We start from the raw sequence: 19,408 nt of genomic DNA on the forward strand, positions 1-19,408 counted from the left end.
CAGAAAGACGAGTGCCATTTTGTGGTCCTCACACATGTGACCTGAACATGGTGGACGATTTCGATTCATTTGAGCTAGGTAGAGATTGCTGTTCCTACCAGACTGAATACCGGGGCTAAAAGTGTAGCACAGATTCAAAGACAAATGTTCTGTCTCACGGTGCAGGAGATCGGGGAAGGTAACTTATTGGGAATGCGCAGTATCTTCCGAGTCGTTTCCACTACCTTGAGTGTTGCACTTGGCATGGTACCTGTCCAAGGCTGAGAAGACCCTGTCTGCGCAATCCCTATTGACCTACTCAGATGAGTTTATACAAAGTTGCACTGGCCACTAACCTGTAACTTTGTATTTGATACTATTGGAGGTGGTCTCAGGTGGAGCCCCCAGATGTTGTGACCCAATGGGTGTACTAACATCTATAAAAAAAAGTCTATGTAGCTCACCTTACTAACCTATCCCGTTATATGTTAGGTTTTTGGGGATGTAACTGAATTTTGTAATGGCATTAATTGACAAAACCAGCTGACAACTGCCTAGACACAGAGCGTGTGTAGAATGTTATGTTGGTCATGCTGCAACCCCTGTCATTTGAATGCGTATTAAAGACAGTTGAACTTTGCTCTATGGCTGGGTCTTCCGTTCTTGGTGCAGGGGATTTCCAGGACCCAGTTCCTCTTGCCTGTACATCGGGAGGCTGCTAATAGTCCCCTGAGAGGTTTTACAATACCAATGCCCTAGGGTTTACCAAACTCTTTTGCTGTATTCCTATACCAATGCCCTGGGGTTTGCCTCACTATTGCGGTATTCCTTTGCCAATGCCCTGGGGTTGCCACTCTCTATTGCTCTATTCCTATGCCAATGCCCTTGGGGTTACCACACTCTACTGCTGTATTGCTATGCCAATGCCCTGGGTTTGCCACACTCTATTGCTGTATTCATATGCAAACGCCCAGGTTTTACCACAATCTAGTGCTGTATTCCTATGGCAATGCCCTGGGTTTTCCACACTGTATCGCTGTATTCCAACAGCAATGCCATGCACTTGGCACACTATCGAGCTGTATTGCCCCTGGTGGAGGCTGCCCCTTGATGCAGCATGGCCACTCCCTCAGAAGGGAGAATGCCCTGGTGCAATCTGTGTGCATCGTGCAGCTTTTCCCAACACATTACGGGGTGAAGACTAATTAACTGGTACAAGCTCCTGTCTGGATTTTAACGCTCGAAGTTCATTGATTTTGGCAGAACTTTTTCTCAAGCCTGCCAGAGTCGGAAATCAATTTGTAGAACAAACAGTCATCAGACATTAATCGATTTCTGATTCCACTTTCCGCATCACATGAAAGGATATACATCTATTGTTCTAACCCCGATGGCGTCTCAAAATGTCGCAGGAGGTCTCATACCATACCTAGAGGTGTCACAGAATCCTGGATGATCACAGAAAGTCACTGGCAGTCTCGCACCCTCTCTGGTGGCTTCACACAGTGCTAGGTGGGGTCACATGGGCATGAATGCTCTCACTCAGTGGTCTAGTGATCTCATGGGTTTCCCCCGATGTCGCACGCAGCACCTGGAAATCACAGTGTTGCTCAGCGTCTCACCCAGTCACCAGTGAAAGGCGAAGCGGGTCACATATTAACTGGAAGGTGGCAGAGGATCACACACATGGTCTGGTGTAGGTATATAGCCCATGGCAACTCACAGTCAATGATCGACTCCCACAATTCCTCATATTCTCATACAGTTTGTGGCGGTCTCAAATTGACTGCTGTTGAGGATCTCACACAAGTGCTAGTACTCTCACACACCGAATTGTGGCCTCACAGAGTCGACACAAGCATCACTCAGCCTCTGATGACCCTGGTCTCAAATAGCTCTAGGTGGTCTCAACATCCCATGCAATTCCTAGATGTCTCGCTCAGTTCTTGCTCTCCTCAAACAGTAACCCTGATAACTGTGTGCAGTCTCTGGAGGTGTACCACAATAATCAGTAGTTTCATGGAGCGCCCATTGGTCTCACACTTCCTACAGTGGTCTCACACAAGCCTTGGTGGTCTCTTCAAGATATCATTAATCACCCATAGAGTGATCTTCTCAAACATATCTGTTGGTCTGACACAGATCCCATTGGTCTAAAAAGCCTTTGGGGGTCTTGCAGTTTCTTTTGGTCTGACACAGTTCCCAGTGGGTTCACACAGTTACCAGCGGCCTACAACAGTTACCAGTGGTCACACTGATTCCCAGTGGTCTCATTCAGTTCCCAGTGCCCTGTAACAGTTGTGAGTGGTCTCACAAGTTCCCTGTGCTTGCATCCAGTTCCTAGTGGTCACACGTGGTTTCCCAGTGGTCTTACGCAATCCCCAGTGGCCTATAACAGTTACCATTTATTATTTATTTATTAACATTTATAAAGCGCGCAACAGCCCAAGGGCATCGTGGTGCTGTTACAAACAGCATGCTTAGTTACATAATATATTCTTAGTTACATGAAGAATACAAGAGGGAAGGGGGGGAAGAGGTGGGGGGAGGGGAGCAGGCAGAAGGGCTGTGTTAGTGGAAGAGTGTCGTTTTTAGCACTTTCCAGAAGGCTGCGAGGGAGGTCTCAGCTCTGAGTGTATAGGTTAGGGCTTTCCATAGTTTAGGTAACATATGTGGGAAACCTATCCCACCCTGCTTGGCTCTTTATATAGGAGCAATGTTTTTGTATGAATTGGAGTCTATTTAGACTTGTTGCGAAAGTGCCTGCTAGGAGGACATTACAATAATCTAGTTTAGCCCCAATAGTGGCCCTAGCTATTGAAATGCAATTCTGTTTGGATATGAAGGGTTTTACTGCATTTATTAGCTCAGTGGTGTGGCAGAGGCGGAGGCAATGGCGCTGACCTGTCGCTTCATGGACAGGATAAAGTCTTAGAAAACCCCTAGTTTCTTTACTGATGAGGAGGCAGGGATGATGGAGTTATCAATGGTGAAGTTGCAGTATTGTTTATCAAGCTTGGATAGCGTTTCTTTGGGGCCCATGAGAATAATCTCTGTTTGGTCTCTGTTGAGACACAGCCCATTGGCCGCCCTCCAGGCTTGGATGGTGTAGTATATGCGGTGGAGGGCTGTGGCGTCTTGGTCATAGGAGCCTGAGAGTGGCAGAAGTACCTGCGTATCATCAACATAATTGGTATATGCTATGCCGAGGGAGTCCAGTTTGTCAAAGAGTGGCTTTGTGAACAGGTTGTAAAGAGTGGGAGCTGTGAAAGAGCCCTGCGCGACTACCCAGTGGATGGTGGTTGGAGCAGCACTCGCCTGGTTAGAGAAAACCTTTATGGCTCTTCCTTCTAGGAAGGATGTGATCCACGAGGAAGCCTCTTTGGAAAATTGTGCTGCATGAGTGAGATGTGAGGTAAGAATCTTGTGATCCACCAGATCAAAAGCGGCCGAGAGGTGGAGAAGTAGGAAGAGAGCTGGCTTACCGCCGTCCACAATATCTGTTATTTGGTTTTTAAGGTCTAGAAGGGTGGTTTCTGTGCCAAGGCCTTTGCGAAATCCTGGTTGTCTTTTACCGAGTATGGAATTAGATTTGAGGAAGAGTTGAATCTGGTTGTGAGCTGCTTTATCCTGGATTTTGAGGAGAAACAGGACAGTGGTGATAGGTCGGTAGTTGTTGGGGAGGAGGGATCTACGGTGTTGTTTTTTTTAGTAGTGAGCGTACCCATTCTACTTTGAGGCTGGAGGGGACAGTGCCTGTTGTAAATGATGCATTAATGAATGCAGTTAGGAGAGGTGCCAGAGAGTCAGCGCTTTCTTTAATAATGTTGGGAGGACAAGTGTCTCCTTTGCACATAGATGGTTTAGGATGTTGGAGGAGGTTGAGGACTTCTGATTCTGTGACGTCTCGGAATGAAAAGCGCTGGTCGGAGGAATTAAAGGGTGGGTGGCTGGTCAAGGGAGGCTGGTCGTGGTGAAGTAGGGCTTTGAGTTGCACCTGTATTTTTCTTGGAGTAGATCTATTTTGCTGAGCAGGGCTGCTTGTATGCTAGAGCACTATGCTTCATCTTTAGTGATCTCATCAGGGCTGGTGGAGGGGGTGATTAGGTCTCTGAAAATGGTGAACATTTCCTTGGATTGAGAGTTAGCTTTAGAAATCCATGAGTTGAAAGAGTTAGATTTTGTTTTAATGATCGATTCTTTATACTGTGCAGTTAGCCTTTAAAAGTCTTCCTTGGTGAAATCACTGGGCTTGGATTGCCAGTTGGTTAATGCATTACATTTACTGCTACGTAGAGCCTAAAGTTCATCTGTGAACCAGGAGTTAACGTGCATAGATGTTTCTCTTTTTTGCATTCGATTGGGGCTATGGCATCGAGGTGAGGGTATTGGCCTAGATATCTGCAAGTGTGCTAGGGTCACTAGAGAATGGGGGCTTGAGTTCAGGGACCTCCAGGAAAGAAAGAAGGTTGTCTTTAGTTCATTTTTAGAGCTTCAAACCTGAGCTGGAGGAGCATAGGTGAGCGTTTGAGTGGTTGGTGCTGTAGGAATGGTGAATTGGATACAGTTATGGTCCGTCCATGGGTAGGCAGCGTTGGAGTTGATGGTGGTTGAGCAGTTGTGGTTGGCCACCCAGTCGAGGGTGCGACCTTTGCAATGAGTCAGTCTGGTGACTTTTTCAAGGAACAACAAGTCTTTGAGTTCCTTGGCTAGGGCTGTCTTTGAGATCATTTAGGCCTAGATTAAGGTCGCCGAGTAGGATAGTTTTGGTGGTATTTTTAAGGTTGTTGCCGAGTAGGTGGAGGAGATGTCCTTTGAAGTCTAGGGCTGGGCCTGGTGGTCGTAGATGAGATGTACATTTATGGTGCAGTTAGGGGACAAAGACAGTTTAGCTGAGAGATAGTCAGCGTTGCCTTCCCAAGGATGGTTGCAAAGCCTGATGGACAGGGCATCTTTCATTATAAGAGCTATACCTCCTCCTTTCAACTGCTGTGTGTCTTGTCGGAGGATGGAGTATCCAGGTGGGAGGGCTAGTGAGATGGCGGGACCAGACGCCTCATGGAGCCATGTCTCTGTGATAGCAAGTAAATATAGATCGTGAATAGTGAGGAGGTCGTTAATCTCCAACGCATGGGCTGGGAGAGAGCATGCATTTATGAGTGCACATTTGAGAGGGGCGACGGGGAGGCCTTCTTTGTATGGTGAGTTGGAGGGGGAGAAGCTGTGGAGAGAGGGAAGGAGGTCCCAGGAGGGGAGGGCGAATGTAGTAGCTTTTTGGTGAGGGTTTTGTGTGTACAGAGGGTGATTGTAGGGGTGGCGGGAATCCATTGTGAAGGTGCCTTAAGTGATGTTTCTGGCAAGATGTCAAAGTCTTTGGCTGTAGTACACTTGGTGACATAGGCGTGGTGAGTGGTAGACCCCAGCCTGAGGTTCCTCACGACTGTAGGTCTGGGGATACTGTGGTGTAGTAAAGGTTCAGTGGGCGACCTAAGCCTTGGGAGCCTAGATACTGAGTGGGCTGAGGGGCACCCATGGGAGGCATGGATAGCGTACTGTGGGTAGGTTGGGGTGGTGGTGCAACATTCCCATGGGGGAGTGTGAGAGGGATAGGTCCTATTGGAATTCTGCATTATTAACGGGGCAGAATTAAGGTAAGTGATTAGGGCAAGCACCAGTGCTAGCATAAGGTGCCAGGTTGGTGTGATGAGTTGTGTGTTCTGCAGCATGTGCATGTAAGATGCCTGTGGGTTAGTCCTGGGATACATTGGTGACACGGGGGTCAAAGTGGGCTAGTTGATCAGTTAAGGAATGTCATACAGGAGGCAGTGAGTGATCTAACAATAGACATCAACACTGAGGTGGAGACATAGAATACAACTAACCAGTGCGATATGTAAAACAGGTGGCAATAGTAGCGATTCCGTATTAACAGGAGGTTGCTCTGCTTGGTAATACTAGTGGGCTAAAAGCAGGTGGCTATGGAGCATCAGTTGAGCATGTCTTGGCCATTAGTCTCACACGGTTTCCAGTGGCCACGCTCAGTTTCCCAGCGGTCCTACACAATTTCCAGTGGTCTCACATAGTCTCCTTTGTTCTTCCTTAGACCACACAGTTCTTTTTACAGACCCCAGCAGGCACACATAATGTTTCATGTATATCACAACGTCTCTAATGATGCAGCACATTACTGGTGGCCTCCAGCAGGCTCTAAATAGAAAAGATATTTGCTGCCATAATTGATGTGATAATGTTACGGTTCCCTCTCAGAACCCACTCAGCAATTCCCTCCACCGCGGTTACGGAAACACTTCAGTTGGGGGTCGGGGGGAGTCTGGAGTGCCCTGAGGTGGATCCCTGTGGTGTTGCCTGGTTTGACTTTCCCTAGACACAGCTAGTGGTTTAACACAAAATGAAAGGGATACCCTTGCAACTTGTGCAGAAGGAGCAATTACATGATCACACCCATAGACATTAACAATCACTGGGCCACCTGGGATCCCCGTGGCTAGGGATGCATGAGTGTCTGTTGTGGCCCTGCAAGCAGCCAGATAGTGCCTACAAGAGTTCCATTCAAGGGAGGTGCCACCAAAAAGGCCCTAAACCATCAGCCCCAGCCTCATTTGAAGGGAGGTGTGTGCCAAAGTAGCACTTTGCTGAAGGGGACATACATTGTTGTAATATCCTCGGACTTGAGGAGTTGTGGTATGCAGATCAAAGGACCTGGACCAGTTTCCTACTAAATCATATTTCTGGTAGCATTGCACGGCACTCATTAGTCCACACACATGCTCCCATGCTCTCTATACTCCCCAGACCCCGCAGTAGTATTGCACTCCCCTGGTGAGAACGTTGTTATGTGGGGCAAAGGACCGAGATCAGAAACTAATGGGAGTAATGGGCAGTGAATAAGCGTAACATCTGCTACAAAAAGGGAAAGGGGCGGAGGAGAGAGTGCCGCAATAACGCAGGGGACGAAAAAGATAAAAGGGAGGGTGCAACAACCAATGAGGGGGAAGAGAAGGGTCAAAGAGTGCAGGGATCACGGAAAGACCAATACAGGGGTCAAGGAGAGTGCAGGAATAACTGAGGGGGCAGAAAAGGATAAAAGAGAGAGCACACGTCACACTGAAGGGTAGAGAGGAGTGAAAGAGTGCAGGGCTCAGTGAGGGGAGAGAGAAGGATAAAAAAGAGAGTGCAAGAATCACTGAGGGTTGGTGAAGAATTAAAGAGTTCAGGCATCTCGGAGGGGGTAGAAAAGGATACAAGAGTATATGAAAAACTCAGGAGTTAGAGAAGGTAAACATCGTGCAGGAATTGCTCTGGGGTCAGAGAAGGAAAGAAAGAGCCCTTTAATCAGTGGTGGGTTGCAGAAGTTAAACAACCAAGTGTAGGTCTCCCTGAGTAGAGTGCAGAATGGAAAAGAGTTCAGAAATCACAGAGGGAGTACAGAAGGGTACAAGAGTGCAGACATCACTACTAGGGGTAGTTCAGTGTAAAGGAGGGCTGGAATAGCTAAGGTGGCAGAAGACCTGTAAGGGGCTGTATGGCATGTGAGATCCGGGGCTGAGGTGTGCAGAGAAGGATGCGCTGGGGAATCCACCAACGGCTGAGGAGAGGTTCACAATGAAAAGAAAGGAAAGTTGTTGGACATTTGTGGTGCACACGAGTGATATGACAAACCAGTTGGTAAAGCACCATTAAGCACGGTGACTTCTGCAGGCAATACAACAAAAAATATGGAGCTCATCATCGTCCTCGGAGTAGAGTCTGATCCCCAACATATCCCACAAGACCCACAAAGATTTTGCCATCTTGGGAAGAGGTTTTTAGTATATCAGCCGAGCCTACAAAGCACCAAAGGCCAAACTCAGTCCTAGATTCAAGCACCAGTCAATCAGGGGAAACAGGCCTCAAAGAAATCCAGTCATGAACCAACATGTGGTACCGATCTCTCGCGTAACTCTCTACGCCCATGCAAGGGTGGGGCCACAGGGAGGCAAGGCATGCACGAGTGGAAAAGCATGCATTGAAAAGGGGGGGGCCACCAAAGAGAGAAGCTCCGTTCTGCCGGCGAGCCACACCTGAAAGTGCATAACTTCTGTTAAGAATTAAAGCACAGTTAATCTTACTCATTGATGAATGTCATCCAAGCCCCGGTCTGTGTATGAGTGATTGCTGACACGTATTACTACAAATTGGCCAAGGACAGGCTCAACATCCACCGACCATGTCGTGCAGGGAGTGACCCCACCACCCATACAGCTGCTGAGATAACCATCCATCTTGTGAAACCAATGGCCACCATGGTTTGTGACACACATTGATGCTATTTGAAGTTTGCCCCTCAAAGGGAAAAGGCTATGCTACTTAACCCACTGGTGGTGAAAGGGTCAAAATAAATGTGCAGGCCTAAAGAAAGTACCCTTGAATGAGACAACAATGGCACTCAGATATTAGTGCTACACAAAAGTAGATTTTACGCGTCAGCTCAGGCACCCAATCAGTGCACAGATTACTATGACATTATATTTACATTTCAGTGACAAGTGATAAGGAACATGCTTGTGGTGCATGTGTACAACAAAAAGAAGCCCGAAAAATGTATTCACGAAAAAGGTCAAGTTATTTGACACTGTGCACATAGGTAGATCATCTGAAGCAACAGTGTTGAGGCGGAATGAACAGCAGGCTTCAGAAATCCCAGCCATCTCTGAGTCATATCCAGCAAGCACATGAAGCGCGTTCTGAAGAAGGGAGCGAACCAAAGAACTGTACAGAGAATTCATCCAAACGCCACTTGTCATGTCACAGATCCGGCAGCAATCGGCATCTTGGAAATGATGGCATATGCTCACAAGAGACTAAAGCATGTGAAGCATGTGGCCGTGTAGGCCACTTCACCTGTGCAAAGGAGCAACAGGCTAGTGGCTGCTGTGGCAAAATAAATGAACTTTGGCGCTAATTGAAGTGAATATGAGAACACCATTTTAGCATTAGAACTTAGCCTCAGAAAAAATCCAAACCCTAATTTACCATCTGTGTAAAGGAAAATTAACTTGATCTATTGCCAGTGTAAGGATGGCATGGTATCAAAAGTAAGACAGACACAAGTGACCACAGTTCAAGGGCGTTTATTGCACTTCAACAAGGGTGTGATAAATGACTATCTAATACTAAATCTACAGATGGGAGCAAGCTACAACCATCAAATAATAATATTGCAGTCCTTGTGCAGTTTCGTCAAAATAAAAGGGCCTATACTAAAAAAAAGATTGCCAATCCTTACAACTAAAAATACATAATGTGGGCTAGCGGTCATGAAAAAGAAAGACGTGTTCACAAAATGATATGTCAGGATGTTCAGTCCGTTAGCCCCCCTTCTCCATGTTTTCAGCACGGGACAACACGGCTCATTAGAGCAAAGCACACATTCTGGCTTCTTCAGGACAAGGATACAGTTCCATTACCAGCATCAGGGCCGTCTGTGCCCAAGTCTCTTTTCTTCTTAAAAGTTTCTTGATTCAGAGGGCCTGATGTACAAAAACACAAAACAAAGTTCCTTTCCTATTATAAGTATTCAATTTGCGTGATTCACTCTGGATCCCACCTAGCTGGGCTCAGATCCCTTTTATAACACGGTTGTTATTGTGGATCCCCCTCTTCCGGGCTCAGATCCCCCTTTTTACAATGTTCAGAGAATATTCTATCTCTGGTGATTCACGGTTCAACCTGGATCCCCGTCGGCCAGGCTAAGATACTTCACCTTATACAATTTGTCTCCCTCTGCCGGGCTCGGACCAATTTCAATTCGCATTAAAGTATCGAAGACTTTCAAATGTGCACTGGGTTTAGCTGGACCCATTGCAGGACCAATTTGATCTCAAATTCCCATCTCACAGTTACCAACCAGTTGGATACCTAACAGAGACAACTCTGTCTACAGTATCTTTTTTGGCCTCCAAAGTTCAGTCACTCCTCTGGTTTTCAATAATATTTGTGTCACTCATCACATATGTTGCACACACTGTTCTCTTTAGATTTCTTCATACAATGTTGCTGCTTGCAACCTTGGTTCTAACATAGGCAGGTCTGGTATCAGTCTCTCCGACTCACTGCCTGTGCTGTCTTTACTGGTGCTGCTGTGTTGTAGGAGCCAAGGACAGTACCATGGCAGCAAATACTCCTCCCACATTGGTTATCGACCCGGGATAGCCATGAATACCTCTGGAACACAATGCAGGCTTGTTCCGCTTAAATCCCCAATCTCAGGTTTCTTTTTTTCCAAGTTTCATGAAAGTAATGGTCTGAGAAGGTCAAGGGCACTTCCCTCCTTGCAACCCTGTCTGGGTTTGCCGTATTTCTCTTCATATTAAACTGCCATCTTGGAACTGCTGCTTCCTCGTGTGCCTTGCCTTACTCACAGTGTGCTTTTGTGCTCTGCCTTTTATCCGTGTGGGGAAGTGTGATGGAAGTCAGGTGGGTGTAATCATCTGTAATTGCCTGACCATTGTATTGGTGAACTGTCTGTGAGAAATTGTGTCGGGATGGGGTTGGAGGGTTGAGTACCTTGGTATCCTACCTGGTAGGATGGGGAAAAGGTGTTACAGGGAAGGGGATACTGTGTCTCACCATCCAGTGCCACACTCCCTGAAGACCCACCATCCAGGTGATCCTCCCTCATTGGTCCACCCCCAGGAACTGGATCTAAAAGCGATGGTCGTGTCCTGGCCACCTGGATGACAGATCCCCGGGGACTAGCGGGTGAGACACCTTCCGGTTTCTCACTGCAGACACTGGATCAGATCTCGCCGTCATACCAGTAAACGCCTACAAGAAAATATTTGGTGGAGAAAACATCTAAGTAAAGAAGGTGGCTATAATCCTCACAGAGTATGGTGGTCACAAAGTCACCATGTTAGGATTCAAGACATGGCATCCAGAGGTCAAAGGGCACAAGACCAACACCAAAGTTTACTTTACCGCAGACTAACCAGCAGTCCTGGGTTGGTCTGACTAAGCCAAATATCATGCTATATCCCAACTGCAGACAACAAGTACTTTGCATTGAAGACGCTGACTGGAAATGGATAGTAGATCAACATGAAGACCTCTACAGTATAACACTAGGCTGCACGAGAAATTATCTTCACTGCTTTGAAGAGTAGCCCGAGAAAACGCAAGTTCTGACCCGTACCTGACATAGCTGGAGGACATCAAAGAGCTTTTCAAGAAACTACAAAATTATTAAACAATAGAACCCTATGAGTCCTCAGAATGGCTGAGCCCTGTGGTCCTTATCAAGAAACCAGGGAACAACAAAATTCACTCTGTGTAGATCTGAGGAGTCTGGAGTAAGCGATAATTAATGCTAATTTCTGATTTGCAAATACTGCGAGTTAAGATTAATGCTGAAGAATGTCAGAGTCTTCTCTAAACTTTACATGAGCGACACATATCATCACATAAAGCTTCACAAAGACTCAACATCCCTCAAATCATTCATCACCTCATTTGGCACCTTGTGGTACATGAGAATGCCCATTGGCCGGTCATTGGCCACTTAATTATTTCAGAGAATGATGGATTTGCTACTCAGTAACATTTCAAATGTGGCATTTTTGCAAGATGATATACTAATTTACGGAGAAACTTTCTCAGTCCACAATACCCTAGCGACAGTCTTGCAAAAGCTATTTCCAGCGAGCCAGAAACAGCACAAGGAGAGTAGCATCTAAGCTAAACTCTTTCGTCTGACAGCATTCAATCAAAACTAGACCTGGTAGAAGCAACACTAGATGACCCAACCCAACTTCAAAGGAATAATTAAAGTTCTTCCTCGGCCTGACTGAAGACTGCGCAAAAATAACTCCAGAGTTCTCGGAATAGAATGAACCCCTAAACACAGGCCTCCAGAAAAGTGGGAGTTTTAGTGGTGCAAAGCTCAGCAGAAAGCATTTTAAAAAGTCAAAATGCCCATCCAACATACACCCTAACTCAAGCCCTTTGATCCAAAGTTGATGACTAGCATCACTTTTGATGCGAGCTCCTATAGCGATGAAGCCACCCTCACTCAAAAAGGGCGAAAAGAAGAATGTATTTTTGCTTTTCTCTCCTAATCTTTGTTGACGGAAGCACCAAACTATTTGGTTATTGAAACAGAGGTATTGGCCTGCACATTGACTGCAGAATATTTCTGCATCTATATATGGGGCACCAAATGAAATCTGTATACTGACTATCCTCATTACAAGTTTGCCGGTCTAGTCACAATGGTGCCAGTAAGCTACCGGCACCGTCGTTACCGGACCGGCAAACTACGAGTTCTGCTTGCGGGTGCCTTTCTGCCCACCAGGTCTGACCTGGCGGGCAGACCGGCACCCACGAACAGACCTCGACGGATGCACCGGCACCATTCATGAAAGTCCAATGGCACTCAAATGGGAATGGGGAGTAATAATTACTGGCACCTGGCAATGGGGATTTACCGGGTCTGTCGGGGCTGTAATGCCTGGGTAAGTCCCCATTGCCGGGTGCCGGTAAATTCATGACTTTGGCGGCAGCTGTGCCGGTATTTACCGGCACATCTACCGCCAGGGTCATAATGACCCCCCATAAACGACAAGTTCGCCCTGGAGGAACTAAGTCATCCTCCCTGAGGCTAGTGAGTCAAGCTGAACACACCTTCATTATCCATCATCTACCCAGTTGGAGGTAAGACCAAGTGGACTGCGTGTCAGGCCTCGTAAAGCCCTGAATGTTTCTTGCCATGTCCTGGCAGCATGCACATTGCTTTCCCCATGCCAGGGACCCCCTCCCCCACTTCTTCCCCATAGACCAGCTGCAAGTGGAGCGTCGCTAGGTAACCTGCAAATATAAATTAGATGTTAAACCCTCACTGCAAAGGGCAATGGGCTAAACCCCCCGGAGCTCTTACCTTGCCGTTGACCCCATTGACTGGAACACAGACGCCAAGGCGGGTATTTTAAAGGGATTCCAAGGGGACCGCTTTTTATTTGAAATATAAAACAATATCAAATAAACAATACCACCTTAACCGCCACAACCCATTGCTTTCTCCATAGGAGAAAGTTGGACTCAACTTTATTAGCCCATTAGCACTCATGGTCCCGACCACAGATACAGCATCATGGTGGCAAACTATCAGAGTGGACCGAAGCACATTTCATTCCCAAGGATATATAAGACAGGGAAGGCTTGCCAAGATTTCTGGTTACTGATGAGGGAATTCAGCTGGCGTCTGGAGAGATGAAAACCTTTTGGACAAGGACAACATCACTGAGTGCACGGTGCCACTGTATCACCCCAAGCCAATGGACAGATATAAAAGGCCAATAGGTTCATCAACGGGAGCCTGCAGCTGGTGATGGCTTCATGCAAAATCCCTTACACTATTGTGAATGAAACGATAGCAAGACACTGGGCTTCATTACGGGTCCGGAGTTAACCGTGATGGTGCTACTGGCGGGTTGCCGCTGGACTCTTAATAAATTACCAGGCACCAGTAATTTCGTTAATCCCCATTCCCATAGAGTCCAACAGGACTCTATGCGAGTGGGGACACGGAAGCACTGGCACTGTTGTTAATGCCAGTGCTTCTGTGATGGCTTTGCCTGCCGTGACCACTGTGCCCGGCAGGGTCAAACCTGTTGGGCACAGCAGCTCTGGCAGACAAGCCCATAATTTGCCGGTCCGGAAACAACAGTGCCGGCAAACTTAGAATGAGGCACACTGACGTGCCCCTAATACCATCACAGGAATATCCCCCTTTCAACTTATGAAGCATGAACATCATACTCTGCACTCATACCACAACAGCTGGGGTGAGTAGCACTTTACAAGAAAGGAAGTTCTGATCATGAAGATGCTCTAAGCGAGAATCACAGTAACCCATAAGCCTTGACAAGGCGGCAAGAACAGTTCATTGCCTGAGACGATCGAGGGCCCCTCTAAGACCGCCTTTCAGGCAGGTAGCAAGGTTGATGAAACTGCAGAGGCTGTGTATGAGCCACAGGAGCCCTTGGAAGAAGATGAAGACAGTCACGTGTGATAATGTGCCCCCACCTATCACAGAAGAGATTACTGTCGATGTCGAAAGGGCTAGAGCCAGGAGTGAAGGAAAATTTCCTGGCAGATTGGGACTTATTAACACATGACCTGAGAAGTTTGACTTCCGTTGAGAACAGATGATATGTTGTAACAGCATCACTTTCTGTGCCCACGAGGAATGATGTGCGGCAGCAGGGCCATAGGGAGGCCACGCATGCGTGAGGGGGAAAATGAGCGTTGAGAAGGGAGGGCCCACTGTGAGAAGCACTACCATGCCAGCCTGCTCCTGAATGCGCAGAAATACTGTAGCTCTGGATATTGAATAAAGCACAGTTAATCTTACTCACTAGCGACTGTCACCCATGCTCAGGGGTGGACTGGCCTAGAGAACCCTGGAGATTTCCCGCTAGGCCGCTGCACCCCAGACCAATTTTGACATTTTCCCACAGGAAAAGAGTTGGGCTTGCCGAAAACGTGTAATATGGGTCCACTTATTTCCAGAGCCTCTTTTGGTTCCCAGTCTACCCCTGCCCATGCTGCTGGTCTTGCATGAGTGATTGCTGACACGCGTCACAGCACACCACTTATTGATCCCTCCCAAAGCTATCCCATTAATAATAATAAAAGGCTCTTCAGTCTATAAAGACACTACTAAAACGTACCAACTAATTATCAAAAACAGGTGTCAAACATAGAAATCTGTCTCAAAGGACTCTCTGACTATACTTGATGATCATCGGTTCTATGCGACATTCCCGCATATTGAGGATCGAACACAAAAAAGACTGACTTATTTTGGTCGTTTTTCTGTGTCCCCCAATATGCCGGAATATCAATTAGCATGTTTCCCAAAACAGTCCACTCCACCCCTTCCCTTTCCCACCCCTCCAAAACTGGCGAGTTTTTCTGTCATTCGGGGGGTTTCACGCCGGATTCCCCCTTCCCTCACTCTCTGCCCCCTTCTACACCAAATGCCTTTCTGTCGCCCCACCTACGAACACACACACACTGAACTGGGGTGTCCGACCCAGCCCTTTAAGATGAGGTAGCAATACTTTGAGATGGGTGGGGATGCAGAAGATACTCAAACATCAATAATCAAACTGACTCAGGAAGTTGGCAAAGTGTGTCTGTTCTAATATCTAAAACAATTATCTAACAATTCAATTATCTACAACAGGGAGTTACAATGAACATCAACGAACTCGCTCGATCTTCTCACTCAAAGCACATAATAAAACAAACAGCTTTTACAGTAAAACTTGTCATCACTGACGTCAACCTAAGTGGCAAACTACAAAAACCTACTTGGGAAGGTGATAGGCTTACAGGGAACATCTAGTTATATGTTCCATACTTGTCAGGGAAGGTGCTTGGGTCTCTAACATCAGGTGGGGCAACTAAGCCCTCCTCCAGTGCAGGTTTCTACGAACGTCATCAAATACACGTTGTCCCATTGGTTATACAAACTATAGGGCTCTCTATTGCGTGGCCCTCTATAATTGGTTGGCACCCTCGTGCCCCTCTAATATTCCACACACGTAAGCAGCACACAGATGGCACCGGCTTGTCATAACCATAGCTTTCCACCAATTAGCATGTCATCTATCATCACTCTTGCAGCCTGCTAGTCAATCAAGGCCGCTCTTTCTAAATTGGTCTTTGAAGAAATTGATCTCTTCACTTAGTACCTGTGGCTCAATGGGCCATAGGGCTCAATGGGAATGGGGAAGGCGCTAATAACGGTACCATAAATTACGGTACCGTTATTAGCACTAAAGTCCCTTTGCAGATCCGTAATGAACGCCTGCTAAAAGGACCCGCAAAGGGAACTCGTTGTAGGCCGGTAAGGGTTTAACGGCACCGGTCTCGTTACCGGTGACCATTAACCCTTACCGCCCTACTCGGAATGAGGCCCATTGACCTTGTATGCAGAACATAAATAAGAAAGGGTGTGCTTTCTCTCCTTCTTTTCTTGGGTTCTCCACAAATCCCTGAAGTGAACCTGATCCCTCCTGTGAAACTATGACAAACATGCACAGGCAAGTATTGCGTCAACCACATTACGTAATTCCACGGGTTTGGTATATAGAAGGCCATTTTAATGTTATTCATTATGGGATGTGTGCTACACTCAGATAATAAGTGGATTATTAACGGCCTCCTATGTGTTAGCTGATAAGTACTATACTCTGTTATTCATTATTTGTACTGCATAGTAATGGAGTAAGTTTTGCACACACTTAAAATGGCTGCCACTTTGAGACCAAATTGTAATATGAACAAATCCTGTAAAAGGAGAGTACTGCGTGGGTGTACAAGGGCCTTGCCCCTAATCCCAGCTATTTAACAGCTATCCAATGTGCCCATCGGCACAGTTTATAATCAAGCAGCTCCACCATCACCATCTAAAAACTGAAAGAGAGAATGGGGTGAACATCACAACATGCCTAGCTCATGCCCTCAAGGGCTAGCCTTAGCCCACTACCTCCTTTAGCTGGTTTGCAAACAGTACTGATGGTCAATAACACCATGCATGGCTTTCGAACTAGTGGCGAGAGAAGAATAGCCATGCGTCAGTCAGTGTGTCCAGCTTGCGCGGCATGCTGTTACCACCTTCAATGCACTGCATCTTAATGTTTTGTTATGGGAGATGTAAACAGTGCACACTGCCATTTAACAACAAAAAGCCATGTCTATACGAGCATGCGTGTTCACAATGAGCTGATCAGAAAGCTTTATGAGAACAGTTCAGCGATATAGTGCCACCCAGCCATATCGTTTTTTTTCCACCCAGCCAATGCCAGTTCCATGACACGTATTGCCATGATGTTTGAACCCACAGTAAAGAAGTCCTCTGACGTGTAAGGCATTTCTATGTTATATGCTGCCATTTCATACGATAATCATGTGTGTTCCTTTAATCCCAGAAACTGACACCGAAACTATACTCCCCCTGCCCCTTTTCATTTAACAACATGACCCTTGACCTTGCTCTAGTAAAACGAGGTTCCAGTATTCCGGTGGTGTCAAGGACCCTGACCTTTAACTAAGTGACGCCACGAGGTTCTAGAATACAAGGGGTGACAATTAGATTTGACTTTTCATTGTGAGTTTCCTTCTTCCTAGCAGTGCCGCCAAAACCCTGCTTTGCCCCCTGGTCCTTTGTGAACCTGACAGATGCCCAGAGAACAGAGGTTGGTTCTGTATGAGGTTGCTACCTTCCCCTGGCATTGCCTAAAAACGCCTTTCTCCCAGTATATTACATAGAGTATCAGGATCCGTGTGACTCCTGAACCCAACATTCACTATGGGTTTTTTACTTGACGGTCATGCAACCGGAACACTGCTTTGATCTATGGCCTGCTTGCATGCCATTGGTGCTGCCCGAGCACTCCTATGGTCTATAGGTTTCTTACATGCCAGTGGGGCAGCCTGAACCCATCTATGCTCTACGCCGGCTTCTAGCAGAGCACTGCATTGGGCTATGGGCGTCTTGCATGCCAGTGCTGCTACCCGTGCACTGCTGCGGGTTATTTATTATGTGATATGATATTATGAGGCATTTAGAAAGCGCCTGTACAAAAGTGTTTCTAAGCAGACAAGGAGGGGGAAACGAGGGAGGACAAAACAACGATCTTACTGGGCCTTGTGACATTCAGATCGCGCAAGTGCGGGGAAGAGGGAAGGGGAGAAGTGCCAGGGGGAAGTGCAGTTTACTCACAAGTGCAACCAGCGGGTGGCTCATAAGTGCCGAGAGAAGGGACTGAAGGGTTGCAGATACAGACCCCGAAGTGCTGGGGAGCCCAGAGGCACTGCATTGGGCTATGGGCGTCTTGCATGCCAGTGGTGCTACCCGAGCACTGCTGTGGGATATGGGTTTCTTGCATGCCAGTAGTGTAGCCTGAAATCATCTTTGCTGTACGGGCTTCCTGAATGCTTGTGCTGCTACCTGGGCACTGTTATGGTCTATGGGCATCTTGCATGCCAGCGGTGCTACCCGAGCACTGCTTTGGTCTATGAACCTCTTGCATGCCAGCAGTGCTACCCGAGCACTGCATTGTGCTATGGGCTTCTTGCATGCCAGTAGTGCCACTTGGGCACTTCTTTGGTCTAGGCGCTTCTTATACACCAGTGGTGCTATCCAAGCACTGCTTTGATCTATGGCCTGCTTGCATGCCATTGGTGATAGCCTAGCACTTCTATGGTCTATAGGCTTCTTACATGCCAGTGGTGCAGCCTGAACCCATCTATGCTCTACGGGCTTCTAGCAGAGCTCTGCATTGGGCTATGGGCGTCTTGCATGCCAGTGGTGCTACCCGAGCACTGCTGTGGGTTATGGGCTTCTTGCACACCAGTAGTGCCACTTGGGCACTTCTTTGGTCTAGGCGCTTCTTGTACACCAGTGGTGCTATCCAAGCACTGCTTTGGTCTATGGCCTTCTTGCATGCCATTGGTGATAGCCTAGCACTGTTTTAGTCTGCGGGCTTCTTACATGCCAGTAGTGCAGACTGAAACCATCTTTTCTCTGCAGACTTCCTGAATGCCAGTGATGCTAGACGAGCACTGCTCTGGGCTATGGGCTTCTTGCATGCCAGCGGTGCCAGCTGGGGACTGCTTAGGTCTATGGGCTTCGTGCATGCTAGTAGTGCTACCGGAGCACTGTTTTGAGTTTTGATCCCTCAAGCAGTGCAAGCAAATCCCTGCATGACCGACCAGCATCAGGGTTTCCCTCAAGGGTGTCCTGCCATGTAAAGCCTCCATTCCCCTCACAGCCTCCAGCATCCGAATGGTGCACACTAAAACGTGCCCTCCACTGTAGGCTTCCAGATTTTCAAAGTTGGTACCTAAGCTATGTTTTACCCCAGCCCCTTTGCGACGTAACAGTCTAACACTTGAACGCTGTTTGTTAGTCCTCTCTAGTCTCAGCGCTACCCCATTCACCACCCCTTCCTATGTGTTGTCATAATCTCTGCAGTGTCCCTTGGGTCCTGCCTGCTCCGCATGTGCTCCCACCCCTTAATTGTGTCCCATTATTTCACATCACAGGGTTGCCCTCTGAACACTACTTTTCCAGCAATGCTTTCTCACACCCCAGGAGCGTCACTGCAACCTTGCCTTTTCACCCTATGCATTTCTCACATCCCAGTGGTGCTTGCTGCCTGACACCCTGCCTTGTCCCTTCCCACATCCTGGTGCTTCCGGGGAAACACCCTTTTGCCTCCATGACTTCCACCCTTCCCTGGGGGGGGGCTGCTTGAACCCCATCATTTCTGCTATGCTTTTTTGCGCAGCACAGCTGTGCCTCCAGAAATCTGTTTCCCCGAAGAGTTTAGCACATCCCAGAGCCCAGCGTACCACC

The 19,408-nt window shown here is 47.4% G+C and overlaps 1 protein-coding gene across 11 annotated transcripts in view; it reads right to left on the reverse strand.

Annotated features, from left to right (window-relative positions):
• The window catches only part of SGCD (sarcoglycan delta), a 1,261,231-nt gene that overhangs the window by 391,199 nt on the left and 850,624 nt on the right, over positions 1-19,408 (reverse strand). The gene's annotated exons all lie outside the window — the stretch shown is intronic.

Source organism: Ambystoma mexicanum, chromosome 3q, assembly GCF_040938575.1.
Source record: "Ambystoma mexicanum isolate Mex_15411 chromosome 3q, UKY_AmexF1_1, whole genome shotgun sequence".
NCBI lineage: Eukaryota > Metazoa > Chordata > Amphibia > Caudata > Ambystomatidae > Ambystoma > Ambystoma mexicanum.